Genomic DNA, 14,387 nt, shown 5'->3' on the forward strand with positions numbered 1-14,387 from the left:
CAATAAATTTGTATTGTCTATCAATACATACTTTTTTTTATGTCTGTTACTGTATTTTTTACCTAAGGCAATGCAATCGTGCAAGTGTCTTTAATTAGGTTTCAGATAGAAAAATATTAAAGATTAGAGAGGTGAAGTGATTTTCTAATGTTACCCAGCTACTATGTTTGGTGATAGGATGAAATAACTTCTGGACTTACAGTGAGTTTTCTCCTGCTGGATATCTACTGTTTGTAAGCTAATTGTTGTAGGACAAGGTAGGCTGGTTTCGTGGGCGGTAAAAGAACTTACCAGAAACAAAGAAAAGTGAAAGAAAATTTATTAGATACGCTGCTACAGGCAATAGCGGGCAGACAGACGAGAAGGGTCTGTGTGTCCAGAGGGAAGGTTCTCAGAGACTTTTATAAGGAAGACCCTGACCTTCTATGTGCTTTAAAGAAGGGGGTTGCATTGAATGTTTCCAGATATTAGTTGATAGATTATCTAAGAGTTTAAGTTCATTACACCTGGGGAGAGGAAATGTTTATCTTTAGGAGGAGGTAGGTAGTCTGGGACACTTGAGGGACTTCTTTGGAGGGGTTTTGTTAGGTTGTTAGTTGGGCTAAAACAATTACACATTGGGAGAGGAATGGTCTTTGTGTTTTCTGGTTTATGTCTTCATGATGTGAGTGATAAAGCTGCAGGCAGACACCTTGTGACTGGAGCCCTCCCCCCTTTGGCTCTCTATGGGGCCTCTTACTTGTCTTGGAACCCCACACTAATGTCAATCCAGCCACCCATTTTACTGCTGTTAAGAGCCCATAATCTCTGTTTGTCAACATCTGTCTCCAGTTCTCAAGTTGTGTGTTTGGATGGAAGGCAGCCTAGACTTAGGTTGGTCAGTGCATCCCTTTACCCTGACCATAGAGATTGCTCTAAAAATGGTCCCATAAGGCCACTTTATTGCTAATCCCAGGGATTTCATTGGTATTACCTTGAAGAGGTGTTTGTTCTCTTTCTCTAAAGTTGAACCAAGAGGAAGTAAAATGGGAACTGTAGCATCTGTCTCATCACTACATGCAGCATGAGAAGGAAACCAACACAGGGAGGAAAGTCAAGCCAAGTAGAGGGACAGAGAAACTGACTCCTGAGGACATCATGTGACCAATGAACACATTTGTACCTGACATTTGCCTCTATATCACGCAGGCTGATTTTATTCATGTGAATCAACACACACTCCCTTTCTTGGTTGAGCCAGTTTGAATTGGAATTTATAATTGTCACAACCTAGAATCCTAACTGAACAAGGTTCTTCCTCTAAAACAACTATCTGGGAGGCAATTTCTAGACCAATGGCTGTATTTATCTGTGAATGTGTATTTGACTTATGAGCCTTCTTTTGAAGATGATATAGCCGTTCACAATCATGAACACAGGGTTATCATCACAAAGCTGGGTCAAAAAACCTGCTTACTTCAGGAGGCAGTGAAATGTGGCCACCATAAGGGAGAAATACAGAATTGAATGCAAGACTGTATGATCTAGAATGAGATAAAAAAAGTTACAATAAAAATATTTTTAAATACAAAGACCAAAGAGGAAAAATGTGGCTAAGAGCCCAAGATGAGTACACTGAGAAGGAAATTCAACAAAGAAGAAAAACTAAAGACCAAATATCATAGAGTTAAAGTTCAAAAGTAACTGGCTTATTTGTGTGGTAATGTCTATTAGAAGTTCCATCCTCACACGAGAAGTAGTGAATCTAGAGATTCATTTTGGTGGGATACAGGGAAAAAATTGGGGACCACAAGGGTAGGGACTGTTGAGCATAGGCTGTTAGGCAGTTAGATAGGAATGGACGCCGGGCAAGGTGGGTGGAAAGGGGAGGGAGCAGTCCAGAAGATAATGGTACACCGTCCTCAGAATAAGGACTTCAAAGAGTTTTCCTTTCTCTAAATGAATGCCAAGAAAGAAGCCCGTTAAAAGTGGATGGATGCAACTGCACATCAGAGAGAAGGACCTGACTTGATGTGACCCGGTGCTCATTATAATGTCTTTAGCATTGCAGTTTAGCCCCGCCTCCCCATGGGCTTTTCTGTATGTACTGTGGGGAAGGATATGCACAATTAGGAATTAGGAAAAGGTTATATAACCTACACATGCCACTCAAATGATGTCAACTATCAAATTAGCTTAAGATAACCCTTATGAAACCACACAAAAGAAACAGGGACTGGGGTTGGGGAGAAGGTCACTGCTTTTCGTCTCGTGGATCAGCCCTCCTTCCGCCCTCCCAGGTGTACTTTTTCTTTGCTTAATAAGCTCTTTGTTTACACACTGCTGTTGGTCTCCTGTTTGAATTCTTCTCTTTCAGGTAAGACAAGAATTGAGGGTATTCCCTTCCCCTTTCTGTGGAAACAAGTCTACTGAGACAACTATTCCAAGCTTCAAGTTAAAGTGGCTATTGAGAGATCCTCAAAGCTTACAATGATGTAGCCCACGTCTTTGAGAAAAAAACTCCACTGAGGATAAAACGGTAGAGTTATCCTTGTATTCTCAGTACCCAGGCTCACAATGGCACAATAATGACTCAGCAAAAGTTTATAGGCTTAACTCAATGAATGCTGAATGAACAGAAACCTTTATTTAAAGCATTTAATGGGTTTAAAGGAAAAAATCTAGCATCTAATCTGGACTGTAAGAAGGGGAAATTTTACCTAGAATAATTACTCTAAAATTGAATGCCCATAGAAAGGGATTACAAAATGGAAAGGAGAATGGCAAGAATGGCTGTCTATAGGGATTCATATAATGTCTTATACATACACTCAGTTAAATTCCTGGCATAATACTCTATGTGCATGTGGTCATTATGAACACTTACACTATAGAATGACTTAGGTCTTCCTTCAAAATGACTCAGGATGCCAGTCTATTTTGAACTATGGGAGAGAATTCTAGGTGTCAATGAGCCAAGAGGGGTCAGAGAGATGCTAGGATTCCAAGGACAAGTCCTAACCATTAGTTCAATTCAAAACAAGTTAAATATGCAGAAGTGGAGGAAAGAATCCCATTGAGGAAGCCCAATATCTGAAAACTGTCTGGTTTTGTTTATTATTTTGTCATATAATCCATTAAGGAGAATACCTAACCAACCTAAGAAAACAAACTGTTTTTAAGAAATTTATTTGGGCCATTTTCATACACACATAATACAATGCTAATTTTAAATGAGTCTCAGCTTTTCACTTAAACACGCCAGCAGGAAGTCTACTTGGCAATATTTTCTTGGATGTTTTGCCAATTACTGTATGCACTTGAAAATGACAAAACTGTTTTCCATAAAAAGCCTCATATAATTCAAACTTTTCAATGATCCAGAAGGGGTTCCACCTCAGTTACTCTGAATGAGTAAAATTTTACTATATTTTTCCCATATCAACTTGAAGTTCCAGTGTTGTCTGAGGAAAGAATTCTAGAAACATCAAATAGGGCCTGCTGAATTTTGTCAAGACCTTTTTGCTTACCTCCCAGGACTATGCTTGGCAGATTCCAGTGTTTCCCTCTGCATGTGTTGTTCTGAACCATTTTGGACTTTCATGTCCTGGAAATAGATGACCACTGCTCTCCTCTAGCATAAATACCTTGTCTTTATTAGCAATGACAACATTTTACAGACAATAAGATACTGTCTCATTTAAAATCCCTGCCTATTGGATGTTATTCTTATCCTCATATTACAGAGGAAGAAGCTGATAGGCAGAAGGGTTAAGTAACTTTCCCTGAGTCACACTATTAGTAAACAAGAGAGGCTTCACATCCAGGTCTGTGTGACTCTAAACCTGAACTCTGGAGCAGCAGGTAGGAAATGCTTTGATCTCAATTTCTTTGAGCTGCTACCACAAAACACCATAGGCTGTCTAGTTAAATAACGAAAATGTATCCCTCATGGTTCTGGAGGCTGGGAAGTCCTGGGTGGTGGTGCCAGCCCGGTCAGTGTGGGGTGAAGGCCCTCTGCCAGGCTGCATACTGCTTCCTTCCTGCTGTGTCCATTAGACAGGAATGAGCACCAGGCAAGGGGAGGGGGAAGGAGAGGGAATGATCCAGAAGATGCCAGTACACCTGCCCTCAGAATAAGGGGTTTCAAAGGGTTTTATTAGTAAAGCAAAAGTTAGCAGAGTAAAGTATACCTTCGAAAATTGAAGGCTGGCCAATGCAAGAGAGAATAATGGCCCTGCCCCTCCTTTGTTTCTTCTGTCTTAAATCCTGGCTTAGGGGCGCTCTTGTGATTGATTGATGGTTCACGCCCCTTGAGTGCTCAGGCACGCAGTCTCCTTTGCACATATCCTTACCTATGATGCACACAGAAAAGCCAGGGGCTGGGGTGGGGGTGGGGTGTGGAGCCTAAACCACAATGCTAACTACATTATAATGAGCACTGAATTATGTTAGATTGAGTCCTTCTCTCTACTGCGCAGTTGCAGTGTCTGGTTCTAATCAGCTTCTTTGTTGGCACTCGTTTAGGTAATGCAAAACCCTTTGAAGCCTCTTATTCTGAGGACTGGTGCACCATTATCTTCTGGGTTGTTCCCTCCCCTTTCCACTCCTCTTGCCTGGTGCCCATTCCTATCTAAATGCCAAACAGGGCGAAGGAGCTTTGTAGAGTTTCTTTTATGAGAACACTGTTGTCATCATGAAGGCTCCACCCTCATCACCTAAGCACCTCCCAAAGGCTCCACCTTCTCACGCCATCACATCAGGCATTAGGATTTCAGCAGTGTGAATTTGGGAGTACACAAACATTCATAGCATTCACTCCTCTATTTTTATAAAGTTTTATTGGAATATAGTCATGCCCACTAGTTTATGCATTGGCTGTTTGGCTCTGTAAATAACAGAGTGTGGTAGCTGCAATAGAAACCATATGGCTCACAAAAATGAAAATATTTACTATTTGGCCTTTTACTGAAAAAGAAATTTGAAAACCCCTGCCCTAGCAACTGTACCATTAAGTAATCCCCTCTCTAGTACTTGATACTGTCACCAAAACAAATTTTTCACCTTGTAGACAGATTTCACTGGAATTCCAGCAGTGCTGAGAGCAACCAGTTGCTAAGAACCAGTCATTCTTTACATATAGAAATAGCACTTTGGGACATTCTTCATACAATTCTGGAAAGTACATACTTGTGAAGATATAAGTGTTCCTTTGAGTAATTAAAATGATTTAGTTTACCTTTCTTTGATATATTTTCCCAAGTTTGATTACACATTACATTGACAGAGGAAACTAGCTTAAGCACAATCTATTTAACATTTGTTAAATGGTAAATCATAAACATAACATAGAAGACATTGTCTGGGACATTGCCCATGAATGAATAACACATACTAAAATATTGTTGGATTCTTGTTTGAATGATTTCAAATAGCAGTTTCACAACAGATAAAGTATCTAATATTCCAAAGGTTCTTTTTTGAATATTGGATGAAACCAGTGACTTAAGGGCAGTGGCACCTGGAGCAGGACTCAAGGAAACAGAGGAGGATTAAGATGGGTGATTTAGAAGGCTGTTAACTGTATGTAGTTTGGACCTTCAGTGAAAAGAGTCATTTTGCCAAGTTTAAATAAGAACTTTAGTACAGATACCTTGTTCCCAAAGCACATGTTAGGTGAGAAATGAAACTTTCCATCCTATGGTGTAAAAAAGTTTTATCTTTTACCAACAGTCATTCCATTTGATCTTTTAGTGGTGACCTTTGTTCCACTTTCAATAAACTCCCAAATCTTTAAAAAAAATTCTCATTTTGAATTATATATTTGTTTCACACTTATCTAATTAAAGAATTTATTTAAAATCTATTAGAAAATTATAAGTTTCACTATTGATCTGTTAAAGAAAAACAAACAGACAAAGTCACTGATGCCATATCACCAACTGTTTTCTCAAGCCAAAATTGACTGAGAGCGTCCCCTGTACAAAAATGAAATGCATTTCTGTGGATGCACTGACGTTCACCATCTGTCCAACATCTCAGATTTACTCTCCCAGATAACTTCATATTTCACCCCGTAGTCCCTAAAGAAACATCACTTTAAACAGGGCCAAATGGAAAAATACACTTCAATAACATTTGAAGGTCTTGCATTTTAGCTGGGAGGGCCTCTAACCTAAATGACTGATGTGTTTAGAGAGAAGTTCCATTTGAAGTTATGGAAATGGGGAGGAGCAAACGCGAGGGATGGAATATATAAAAAAAAAAAATGAAATGATGGCAGTAAAAGACATAGGGATTTACAGATAAAGCCAAAAGATGCTGGCAGCCATCTATCAGTCTGCCTTGATGAAATAGGTATTGGAAATTAACTCGGGAACCCTATGAATTACATTCAATCCATGCTCTGGGCTAAGCACTTGTCAATTTCAGCTGCTATTGCAACCTATTACTTACAGGCTACATGGCTGGCAAGCTAATAGCACTGGAGAGTGTTAAAGAAAATAGGAGAATAAACCGAATGTAGCAAGGCTTGTCACTGACAGAGCGTGCCTTTCTGAAGTCCAAGGTGAACACCCAAAGCCCCAGCTGTTCACGTGACCCTAGGTGAGCACTTAACCTTACAGATCATCATTTTGTCTAGAAAGAAGGGTCTTCCTGAAGGACTAGGTACCAATCACCCTACTTGAGCACTTCTGTTAGTGTTTTCAAGGCCTATGTAAAATACTTAACATTTAACATTTAAATTTAATTTAAAGAAGTTGTCAACTCTTTCTATAGTTGCATTCTGAAGTCAGAGAGATGCTATCAATGACCATTTAGTTTTACTCTTGAATAAGGCCAGTCCTATTGCTTTACATTATTTTCCTTTTAATCGTAAGCTTACTTCCACATTTACCTAGGCAGCATGTAACTCTTAAGAGCAAACTGAGGGAAAGGTTGTAGTTTGCATTACAAAACTTATCTCTCCACTTCCCATAGACTCGATGTTTGTGAGTGAGTATATTTAATCTTATCTCATAAAAAATAAGACAGATGCATCAGTTCAACAAACCTTTCTTTAAGATGAGCTCCACCAGTGCTCTGGAACTGTATTGTACTTTTGAACTGATAAGCTTGTCTAACATTGAAATATTTTAATAAGCAAGCACATTCAGAGTAAATGTCAGCCGGAGCGATCTTCTGACTAACAGATGCTAATGGGTATAGAGAGGGGGAGAGGGACGTAAAAGCACTGAAAAATCAAGCAAGGCCAAATTAGAACAAATGTTTGTCAAGTAAAAAGGGCAGCTCTTCGTCTGATGGAAGGGGTTTAATTAGAAAAGTCACAGAGAGAAGCTGTCTCAAAAGTACCAGTCCCTTTCTCTTCAGATAAGCTAATGAACCTCATTGAACTTTGCAGAGAAACACTGAACCAATAACACAAGGAGTAAAGAATTCACAAAATGGGTTGCTGTGTCTCTTCCATTCAAGAGGGTCAATTGCTTGGGGCACCAGGTTAGAACAGAGAAATGTTGCTGGATTTATCTTCTGATTCTCCTTCTGAGTGGCCAAATAGGTAAATGGATCACAGGGAAAAATTTAAACATGTCCTTCTCTATAAAGATAAAACAAATTTTATGGTTAAGCAGAAAGTTTTAAAACATGAACCACATATTTTATGTACCAAGTCACCTGCAAGATAAACAATCTACACTGATAATGGGCTAATTCTAAGTATTCCTGAGAATTTCTTCCTCCCCCGTGGTAGCTATAACAAAAAACTCTATTAAAGGAGATACTTCTTTTTTGGCATTAGTCAGGGTCACCTTGGATGTATAATAGAATACTGTAAACAGAAATTTGTAACAATAATTGTGTAAGGAAGACACCAAACCCAGAAGAAGCTGGATATGGAAAAATCTGACAAATCTCACTAAAAAAAAAAGAAAAAAAGAAAAAGAAAAAGACTCTAAACTCTTCTGATTGTTTAATGCTTCAGTGCTTTTGTTTGTCAGTTTTATTTTCCTTACTGGTTAGCCTTTTGCAGAGAATTCATGTCTGGTATTGAACTCCTTGAGAGAGTAATAAAGCACATACGAAATAGAGTAGCATGTGGAATTAAATTGCAAAATGCTTATAGTGGAGCTTTTTGATATGGGACATTTACCAACTACCTTTAGGAAAGTATTTTTTGTTATCTGACATAAGCAAATAAAGGTGCTATGCACGGAATGTATTAACCAAAGCTTCCCCTAATCCACTTCTCACCTCATGAGAGAAACCCAGAAGTAAACACCTAGCTGTCTAGCTTATAAATAAAAATCTTGAAGTAAACAGGCACCACTGTCATTTTTGAAAGTATTTAAAATACACATAGATGTAGATACACACTCACACACACACATGCACACTCACACACACAGACACACACACACACTCCAAAGAACGCTAGGCAGAAGGAAATCAGACCAGTGTATTCTATTAATTTTTACATTTTCCTGTTGGCATGGAGAAAAAAATCATTTTGTAAAATTTGTTTCAAATTTTCTGAATTAAAACCAGAAAGGTGCGAAGATAACAGAGTAGAGAGACTCACAGCTTGCCCCCTCCTACAAATGCACCAAGAATTACATCCACAACCTATTGAATCACACAGAAAGCCTACTGAACTTGGGTGGAATGTCTCTTGCTTCTAAATACAGGAGAATTCTCATAAAACCCAGTAAGAGAAAAAAAGAAAAGAGAAAAGAAAAAAAAAAATGCAGGACCAGTCCTGCAGGGAGACAGCAGTATAGTAGAAAGTTACCCTCATGTTGGGACACCCTCTCTCCAGCCAGGAGATCAGCAAGGACAAGAGTGGAGCTTCCTAGGCTTGGAGGAGAAAGTAGCAACCATGTGGCGGACATAACTAAAGGAAACTTGCATGGAGGGTCCCTGTGATCCCCAGCCCTAGACACAAGCTGGCAGGGACAAGCCAGGACTGGCTGCTGGAGATTGGTAAGGATCCTGGACAGAGGGCTTGGGCCTAATGCACAGAGGCAGCCTCAGGGGACTGGAGGGTGGTGTGAACTCTGGCTGGGGGTATGGGTGGAACAGAACAGCCTGGATTCCCATAAAAAGCACCACTGCTGGTGTGCATGGGGGCAGAGGGGTGCAACACAGTCACACCATAGATGCTTTCTCCACTAGGCACCATTGTTGGTGTGTTCTTTACAGGCAGAACTGACATTTGTTTACAGCCCCAGGCAGAGAGACTGGATTTGCTTCCTCTGGGCCATTTGTGGACCCATGCTTCTGGGACAGGCAGTGAGAAAAGTTCTGGCATGCTTCAGGGGTGAGTATGGGTATTTACAACAGACTGGCATACTGTATCATACACGAAGGCTGGGCTAAGGTCTATACTGATCCTGTAGTGCACCATGAATTCAGGTGTGTGACTGCATGCTTGCTATGGTGGATGTTAGCACCTGGTTGATTTGCACTGGTGGTTCCTGGGCCCAGAACCTGGGGGACACCAGAGCAGGTGTCTGACATTCCCACAGCTAGGGTGGGGACAAAGGCAGCAGCAAAAAAGAGTATTCTGCAAGCCAACATAACAAGTGACAGACAACACCACAGAGGGCACTTGCCAGTGGAAATCTCCTACAGAGGTACACTCAGCAACTCTTCTTCCTAGCTGAAGAACTCCAACCCTATCACACACCACAGATCAGAAACACATTCAGAAATCACTATTCCAGGAACAGGGGAGGGGGATTGGACCCTGTCAAGGCTGTGACAACCACAGAATAAAAAAGGAGGCTCCACCCAACAACAATCAAGGCAGGCTCTGATCACCACAATGCCAACCACCACCTCAATCAAAGGGATAACAGCCAAAACACACTAAAGAAACATCTGGCAACCATCCATACTAAGAATAGCCCTCCACAACAAAACTATTAGACACACACAGTCTACACAAGAATGCTCCCACTTTAAGTAAAAACAAACAAACAAAAAATATAAAACAGCCTTTCAGGACCATAGTAAATAACTGATATTCCTAAATTCATAGAGCCAGAGAAATATAAGTAAAATGAAGAATCAGAGGAATCACTTCCAATTTAAAGAACAAGAGAAGTCCCCTGAAAGAAAAAACAGTCTACTAGATCATGACTTCAAAAACGGGGTGATAAAAGCACTGAAGGAAATAAGAGAGACTGTGAATAGAGATAGAGTATACTATAAAAGGGAAATAGAAACTATAAATTGGAACCAATTAAAAATTTAAAAAAACTCAATGGCTGAGATAAGAGCTGGGCTAAAGGCAGTCAAAAGCAGACTAGACAATGCAGAGGAACAAATGAGTGGCTTAGAAGACAGGATAAAAGGTAACGTAGAAGTCACCCAATCAGAACAGCAGAGAAGCAAGTAAAAACCAATGAAAGCAATATAAGGGACCTATGAGTTAACATAAAATGTGCCAACATATGCATAACAGGGGTCCCAGAAGGCGAAGAAAGAGAAAAGGTGATTGAAAAGGTATTTGAAGAAATCATGACTGAAAACTTTCCAAACCTAAAGAAGGAAACAGATATGCAGGCAAAGTTCAGAGGGTCCCAAACAAGAAGAACCCAAACAGAACTATACCAAGGCATATTATAATTAAGATGGCCAAAGTTAAAGATAAAGAAAGGATACTAAAGACAGCAAGAGAAAAACAAAGAGTTACAAGGGAAGCCCCACAAGGCTTTCAGCTGATTTCTTTACACAGACACTGCTGGCCAGAAGAGAATGGCAAGATATATTCAAAGTTCTCAATGAGAAAAAGCTGCAACCTAGGATACTCTATTCTGCAAGACTATTCTTTAGAGTGGGAGAAATAAAAAATTTCACAGATAAGCAAAAACTAAAAGAATTCAACAATACTAAAACAATACTAAAAGAAATATTGAAAAAGTCTACTCTAAATAGAAGCAGGAAGCTATAGAAACAAGAAAATCATAATTGGAAATGCGATAACTACAATGAGTTGCAAGAGAGTAGACATGAAATATTTTTTTAAAAAAAGACATCAAAATGATAAAAGGTATGAGAGGTGAGCAAGAAAATACAGTTTTTTTTCCTCTGTCTTTTATTCCTCATTCTTTTTTGGATGCATTTGAGCCTATATGACTCTCAGTCTAAAGTAAACAGATACAGTTAGGGGTTAACATACTTGAAAAACAGGGAAGCCATAAATCAAAAGCATACAATAGAGTCACAAAAATCAAAAAGAAACCAAATTAATACAAAAGAAAATTATCAAGCCACAAAAGGAAAAACAAAAAGGTGAAGAAAGGAACAAAGAAGAAATACCAAATCAACTAGAAAACGAAGTCCAAAATGTCAATAAAAACACACTGATCAATAATTACTATAAATGTCAATGGACGAAGTGCTCCAATCAAAAGACACAGAGTGGCAGATTGGATAATAAACAAAAGTTTACAATATGCTGCCTACGAGAGACCCACTTTAGGGTGAAGGACACACATACGTTGAAAGTAAGAGGATGGAAATAGATGTTTCCTGCGAATGGAAACAACAAGAGAGCAGGAGTATCAATACTGATTTTAGACAAAATGGACTTTAAGACAAAGGCCACAAAGAAAGATAAATAAAGACAATATATGATGATCAAAGAAACAATACAAGATGAAAATATATTCATTAACATATATGCACCCAAATAGGAGTACGTAATATATAAAACAAATACTAACAGACATACAGGGAGAAATTGACAGGAATACAATAATAGTGGGAGACTTTAACACCCTGCTAACATCATTGGACAGGTCTTCTAGACAGAAAATCAATAAAGCAATGGAGATAGTGAAGGACACAATAGAACAGTTGGACTTGGTTGATATTTTTAGGTATTAAATTCCCCAAAAATAGATTATACATCCTTTTAAAGTACTCATGGAACATTCTCTAGGATAGACCAATAATCAGCCACAAAAGAAACATCAATAAATTTAAGAGGATAGAAATTATCCCAAGCATGAAATTCTCTGACCACAATGGCATAAAACTAAAAATCAACCAAAAAAAATAAATGTGAAAACAATGACAGCATGTGGATTAACTAACTTGCTACTTAAAAACCAATGGATCAATGATGAAATCAAAGAAGAAATTAAAAAATAGCTTGAGACAAATGACAATGAAAACACAACCACACAAAATCTATGGGATGCAGCAAAAGCAGTCTTAAGAGAGAAGTTCATAACAATACAAGCCCTTCTCAAAAACAAGAACAATCTCAAATAAACAACTAACATACTACCTAAAATATTTATAATAATAATAATAAGAAGAACAACAACAAAAACTAAAGTCAGTAAAAGGAAGGAAATAATAAAGATTAGGAAGGAAATAAGTAAAATAGAGATTAAAAAATAGAAAAAACTCAATCAAACCAAGAGCTGGTTTTTTGAGAGTAAAAAATAATTGACCAACCTCTGGCCAGGGACATCAAGAAGAAAAGAGAGAGGACACAAATAAACAAAATAAGAATAAAAATGGAGAAATTACAACCAACACAGAAATACAAAAAAGTCATAAGAAAATACTATGAACATCTGTAAGGCAATAAATTAGACAACTTACAAGAAATGGACAAGGTTCTAGAAACATATAGTCCACTAAAACTGAATCAAGAAGAAATAGATCATTTGAACAGAACAATCACTAGAAATGAAATAGAATCAGTAATAATAATAATAATAATAATAATAATAATAATAATAATAATAATAATAATAATAATAAAAAACCCAAAAACCTCTCTGCAAACTGAAGTCCAAGACCAGACTGTTTCACTGGGGAATTCTATCAAACATACAAAGAATAGTTCATACCAAACCTTCTCAAACTCTTCCAAAGATTGAAGATGAAGGAATTCTCCAAACTCATTCTATGAAGCCACCACCACCCTGATACCAAAGCCAGACAAAGACACTACCAAAAAAGAAAACTATATCTTTGATGAACACAAATGGAAAAATCCTTAACAAAGCATTAGCAAACAGTATCCAACAACACATGAAAAAGATTATACACCATGATCAAGTTGGGTTCATCCTAGGGAGAGAAAGATGGCTCAACATGTGCAAATCAATCAACAAGTTACACCACATCAACAAGAGAAAGGACAAAAAAATCACATGATCATCTGAATAGAAGCAGAAAATGCACTTGATAAAATTCAACATCCATTTATTATAAAAACTCTGATAGAAGTGGATATAGAGGGAACATATCTTAAGATAATAAAAGCGATTTATGACAAACCTACAGCCAACATAATACTCAATGGTGAAAAGCTGAAGGTCTTTCCACTAAAGTCTGGAACAAGACTAGGACACGCTGTCTCACCACTTCCATTCAATACAGTATTAGCAGTCCTAGAAATAACAATTAGACAAGAAAATGAAATAAAAGGGATCCAAATCTGAAGAGAAGAAGTAAAATTGTCATTACATGCAGATGGTATAATACTGCATATAGAAAACCCTAAAGACTCCACACACACACACAAAATACTTCAGCTGATAAAAGAATTTGAAAAAGTTGCAGGATACAAGATTAACATACAGAAATCAATAGCATTTCTGTACACTAACAGTAGAATATCAGAAAAGAATAGTTAAGAAACAATCCCTTTTAAAATTATATCCAAAAAATAAAATACTTAGTGAAAAACATGCATAGAGAACTACAAAACATTGACTAAAGAAACTAAAAATAGCTTAAAGAAATGGAAAGATATCCCATGTTCTCTGATTGGAAGAATCAATATTGTTAAAATGGTCATACTACCCAAAGCAATCTACAGATTTAACACAATCCCTATCAAATTACCCAGGACATTTTTCACAGAACTAGAACAAATAATCCTAAAATTTATATGCAAACACAAAAGACCCAGAATTGCCAAAGAAATGCTTAAGTGAAAGAATGAAGCTGGAGGACTATCCCTCCCAGACTGCAGACAATACTACAGAGCTACAGTAATCAAAACAGCATGGTATTAGTACAAAAACAGACATATGGATCAATGGAACAGACTAGAGATTCCAGAAATAAACCCACAAACTTTTGTTCAATTTATTTTTGACAAAGGAAGCAAGAAGATACAATGAAGTAAAGACAGTTTCTTCAGCAAATGGTGTTGGGAAAACTGGACAGCTGCATGTAAGTCAATGAAGTTAGAATACTCCCTAACACTATACACAAAAATAAATTCAAAATGGCCTAAAGTCTTAAACATAAGACAAGACACTAGAAACCTCTTAGAAGAAAACATACTCAAAACATTATTCAACATAAATCTCAGCAATGTTCTCCTAGGGCAGTCTACCCAAGCAATAGAAATAACAGCAAAAATAAACAAA

The sequence above is a fragment of the Camelus bactrianus genome, chromosome 14 (assembly GCF_048773025.1).
Source record: "Camelus bactrianus isolate YW-2024 breed Bactrian camel chromosome 14, ASM4877302v1, whole genome shotgun sequence".
NCBI classification, from domain to species: Eukaryota; Metazoa; Chordata; class Mammalia; order Artiodactyla; family Camelidae; genus Camelus; species Camelus bactrianus.